Below are 5,700 nucleotides of genomic sequence, written 5' to 3'. Positions count from 1 at the left end.
CAGAGGGCTGGTCGAGCTGACCTAGGAAGGGATGCTGGAGCCGACTGGTTTTCTCCGATAACCCCATGACTGTATCGTGGGAAGAGGTAACTAAGCCTACACTAGGGATACATGCACTGGGATTATAGTAGCACAGACCTGACTTAGTTGTAATGATAGGTGGCTAATAATAAAACTGGTCTTGCATATCATGTAGATCATGTGAACTATGGATTATGATTGCATATGCATGCATGATGGATGTTATTTTCTCACGAGCTCGGTGGGGCTCACACTCTGTTATATGTTTCTTTGTTCTTAGATGATTTTGCAGGTGGATGCCACTGCGGCATGGCGGGCTATCTCGAGGAGGAGAGTCCTGGTGTATATGATGATGTTGGTATAGACCCCGACGGAGGTCATACCGATTCTGCGTACTTTCTCAGTGGTCGTGGATGAAGACCATTGAGGAGTGCTTCTGATGTTTTGTGCTAGGAACTCCTTTTTTATTTGTTAGGAGGCTTCCTGTTTTGACCGTGGATCGGATTTAGTTACTGCTTTTATTTTCTTTCTTTCTTTTGGGGTTGGGTGCCCTAACCCTGTATATAATCATGTATGTAGTACTTAACTTATCAGTTTTTCTTTTACTTGGTTGTGGGTTATGTGTGCCAGGGAAATGTTCGAACAAAACTTATTATGTATATATATTAACACCATTTCCCGTATCGCTATGCTTTCGTTATTTGTTTAAATTGTAGATGTTCTGCATTACTCTGATCTTACTTGTGGTTAAGATGTGGATATTGGTTCATGAATGTAAGCACTGCTTCTAGATCCGTGGGATTTGGCGGATTGCGATCATGCAATTCGGGTCACCTACCCAATCCTCCTAGGGGTGGTTTGGGGTGTGATAGAGCTTGGTATCTGAGCATGAGGCTCTTCTTACATTCATGACGTGCAAACTAGGGTTAACAAGATATAACTTATAAAATGCGTAATAAGTAAAAGCTACAGGAGAGGTAGATGCAATTAAATAAAGGCATGGAATTTTCATTAAATTAACAATAATTACATAAGTTTGATTGCATAAACTGCAATGCAACATGTACATGAGCTGATAAAAAAAAAAAAAAACCTAAGTACATTAGGTAAAGGACTAAAATACATAAATTACTCGAAACCAAAAAAAAATGATCATAACCATGTAGCCTCAAGTGTCTAGAAGATGCTAGGAGCTACTCTGTAGGAGGCAGGTCATCAGTAGGAAGCTAAGGCCGGTGTGAGTCAACACGGAAGTAGCGGTCCCAAAAGTCTAGTCTCTGCTCAACTGCACCTACTCTGCCGTCCAAAGAAGTGAAACCCTGATCAACTCTAGACCCTAGGTCTGACATCTGTGTGCCGAGGCTCTGAAGTTGTGTCATCACCTGAGCGCAATCTGGAGGCCCTAGAATCTGTGAACTAGTGGCACCGGTCATCTCGTAAGCAGGTAAGTCCGTAAACTATGTGCCAAAACCCTCAAGATCATCTGGATCTAATCCCTGCTCCTCCATGTACATGCCCTGAGTGTCTGCTCTAATGTCTCCCTGCTCCTCTCCAATCTGCCCTCATCATGTGCATCACCAATCTGACCCTCGTCCTACTGCATATCCTCAGCCATCACCTGCTCCTCATCCACTACTGGATCCTCCCCAGGCACCTTCATCTTCAGAATAGAGGTCTGGTCTATTGGCCTAGATCTGGCCTTGTCAATGTACTCCCCCTCTAATAAAATCCCAAAGTATCGAAAGACCAATGTAAGGAACTTCCCATAAGGAAGGTTACCATCGGCTGGATTCCGCGCGTGGTAAAGCATTACCTGAAGTAGTAAATATGGGAGGTTGATGACTGGACCCCCTTGACCGGCACCTAACAGGCAATAGGTAATGTAGGCCCGCATCATAGGAATGCTACCCTTGTTACCGCCGTTCGGGTAGATGTTATAGGTTACACATCTACTAATGACCCTCGCACTAGGCTTATAGACAGTCTCTGATTTGGGAGTATCCCCTGACCCTGTCAAAGCTCTGAACACAGTCCATCTAGTCTCTAAAGAGAACATGTCTGATATATCCATGCGGGGTTGGTAATAAACCCTATCACCTGTGTCAGGTAAACCCAGGATCTCCGCCAATAGGGTAGTGGCCAGCCTGATATCCACTCCGTTCACCCTACTCTCCACCCCCAAACTCCTGGGCACTAGAAGGCCCCAGGTTGTGGTAAAAGTACCGAACCAAGTTGGGATACCAAGGCTCGGTAGGAGATAACATCGATGCCCATCCGAGGGCATTAAATTTGGCAAAGAGGCCATATTGGTGGAAGTCCTCTACTCGCACCACCTGGCCATTCACTATTTTTACAGAAATTAAGTTTTTCCACTCCTTAGTGTACTCATACCTGGAGAAAAGATGGTGGTCAAAATCAGGTTCCCCTGAAGATGAATCCTCCCTAGGAGATGGAGGAGGAATCTCTGAGTAGGAAGAATCCTCAGATTCAGCCCGTAGCATCTTCTGGGCTATTGATTTGCATGTAGTACGCCTGTTAGTGGACATTCTCTACAAAAGAGAAAGAAACCCCATGGTTAGGACTAGCAATTTGGTAAAAATCAAAACCAAAACTAGAGGGAAGGGAATAGAGATATGAAAAAGATAAGTTTGACCTAGAAAGCTTACTGGAGCACGTATGTGATCACAAATAGCCCGAGGAATTGATGAGAAATAGTGTGGAAGTGGTCCCCTTACCCTCCAAGTACTTTTCTCTAAGGTTTGGTGAAGCTTGGAGTGAAATAGAAAGCAAATGGGGCCCTCTCGGACTTAAAAAGCCTGAGCCCGATTCTTTGGGCGATGGCACTGGGCGATGTGGCAACGCCCAGAGACATCGCCTAGTGAAGGTAAAATTGTAGGAAATCAGTATTTTCACATGTAGACTCTATTTTTGGGCATACTAACCTTATAGGACATTAAAGTAAGGACTTTTTAAAAAAAAATTAAAATTCTAATTGATTATTATTATTAAATAATAAAAATATTAAAATATATTACATAATAAGAAAATGATAACTTAGGGACTTAGGTTTCATAACTTAGGGACTTAGGTTTCACGAATAGAGGCTAAGGAAAGCACCTATATGAGTAGGTTTTAAAATGGAAGAGTATTATATACTAATAAGTATAATTATATATAATTTGTTATATAAAAATAGTCTATGGTGTGTATTATAAGTATATAATATACTTGTTTGTTGCAATGTATGAACCCGATTGAAATGTTGTGATGCAAATAGAACATAGCTACCTAGGTATGTTGTGGTACGTGCGTAGTAGGTGTGAGAGGTGTAAATCCTATCCAAACTCAGGTTAGAATACCCGAGAACAGGACCTAATAGTACCTCTTAGTCAATCGGTTACTTAGACGTTAAGGTACCTCGAGCCAACCCAAGAGTTTGTTTTACTGGTCCATACATATTTAAATTCCATAGTTATGTACTTAATTCTTTTAATTGGGTATGCCCTCATGCCTAGAACCATTTTGTGTGACAGGACCTATTACCTCATTCGACCTGGAGACCCCAGTACCATGCTTTATATTAGACATCTGCGAGAGAGACTGAGGCGGATACGACTAGTGTTATCCCGAGCTGAAAACCGACTGGACTTGTACTTAACCATTGCAGCCATTAGTGGACCCGAGGGGCAAAAGCATTTTCTGAGGTTAACTGGAGAGGTAATAGTTGACATAGAATTTTTACGAGCAATGGAGTTCGAGACAGGGAAGAGGTTGGAGATGCTTGCCTGCTAGATTAGGTAATTAATTAAAAGTTTTTAATTAAAAGCTTGAAATTTTATATAGCACCATGCATAGCATATTGATACATAAAAACATGTAAGCAAGAGGAAACATAAAGTGATCAATGAAACACATCACCTAATGAACCAAGATAAAGAATCTAACAAATTCCACCTTACTGGTATGACTCATGTTACTTATTGGAACTGTGGACTGGATTTGAACCTGCTTAAGTTAGAAAACAACTATTTACCCACATAGATAAATTGGAATATTGAACTCGCTCCTCTTTTCAGAGAAGCAACAATGGTCAACACTAGAAGTTCTCGTGGAGGTCGAAAAGGTAAACAACCTAGGGTTGTGCCAGAAGTGGAGCTGCCCAATGGGACTGAGGCTTAAAATTCTGAGCATAGGCTGCTTCATCAAAAGCACCAGTGGCTGCGCAAGCTACTGCAACAGCACCTCAGTCAAGTGTGGCAACTGGCGCCATAACTGCATTCATAACCATGATGATGCGAACCATGCAACAACAACAGGAGTTGCTTGGTCAGATGTCTACACAATTTGCAACTATGATGCACGAACGCGCTGCCCCACCACCACCACCCAATCGACCAGTGCTATTTCCACCACCAGTACTGCAACACTTAGCGGAGAATTCCACCACCAAGGTGATGGAACGATTTAAGAAACTCCAACCACCTGCATTTTTTAAAATAACCTCTGAAGCAATGCATCCGGAACGGTGGATCATTGCCCTAGAAAAGGCATTTGGGGTACTGGAGTGCATGGGCGCACAAAAGATTATTTGTGTGGGATATCTGTTGTAGAATGAAGCTGAAGCTTGGTGGAAGGCCACTAGACCTAATTTAGAAGCTACACACCTGAATCCCACTTGGGAGCAGCTTAAAGAGGTTTTCTTCAAGAATTATTTTCTTGAAAGTTTCAAGGATAGAAAGGAAGCAGAATTCATCACACTGGTGCAAGGGAATAAGTCGGTATTAGATTATCAACAGCGTTTCGAAGATCTGTTCCATTTTACTCCGGAGCATTTGAAAGGAGAAGTTAGTGAGGCCAAGAAATTTGAGAAGGGACTTAAGACCAAGATTGGATCAGTTTTGTCGATAATGGATATTCGAGAATATGCCCAAATGGTTGATAAGGTGAAGACAATGGAGGATAGATTTAAAGAAAAGGAGAAGGAGAAAGTTGTGATGTCGTTCGGGCTAAACAAAAGGCCAAACAATTTCCAAACCTATGGCTGGCCAAATAAGGTTTATTGAGGAACAAGCTCAGGCCCTACTTTGACTCTGTATCGTAGGCCGATCATGGGACATAATCCATTCCACTCGACATTCAGTCGACCTGCTCAACCTGCTATGAGTCAAGCAACGACAGCAGCTTCACCAGCCCAACCAGCAGCAAGTAAAGCTAGCAAAGCCGTAACACCTGGAGCCCCACCCTTCAAATGCTATCTGTGCAACAAGGAAGGGCATATGGCCAGAGATTGCAAATCGCGTGGGTACGGTAACAATTCATTTAATTAGTCCTACGCTAGGCCATTCTAGCCACAAGACAATCGGATACAAGGAAAGGTGTACGCTCTAACCAATGAAGAAGCTGAGGCAAATCCCGACGTAATGACAGGTATGTTGTTGAACGCTACTTAACTAGGGAATAATTGGTTTATATCATATAACTTAAATTATCTACAAACCCTAGGTACCCTGAATGTCTCAACCATACCCGCACGAGTATTATTTGACTCGGGCGCAACCTACTCTTTCGTCTCCTCAACCTTTGCGAGTAAGATGGAAGACCAACCAAGGGACATTGGGCATGAGCTAGTAGTCAGCACGCCAACAGGAAGCATTGTAAGTTTGAAGGATGTCTACGACC

The sequence above is a fragment of the Telopea speciosissima genome, chromosome 2 (assembly GCF_018873765.1).
Source record: "Telopea speciosissima isolate NSW1024214 ecotype Mountain lineage chromosome 2, Tspe_v1, whole genome shotgun sequence".
Taxonomy (NCBI): Eukaryota; Viridiplantae; Streptophyta; class Magnoliopsida; order Proteales; family Proteaceae; genus Telopea; species Telopea speciosissima.
Note: the sequence above shows the minus strand (reverse complement) of the source record.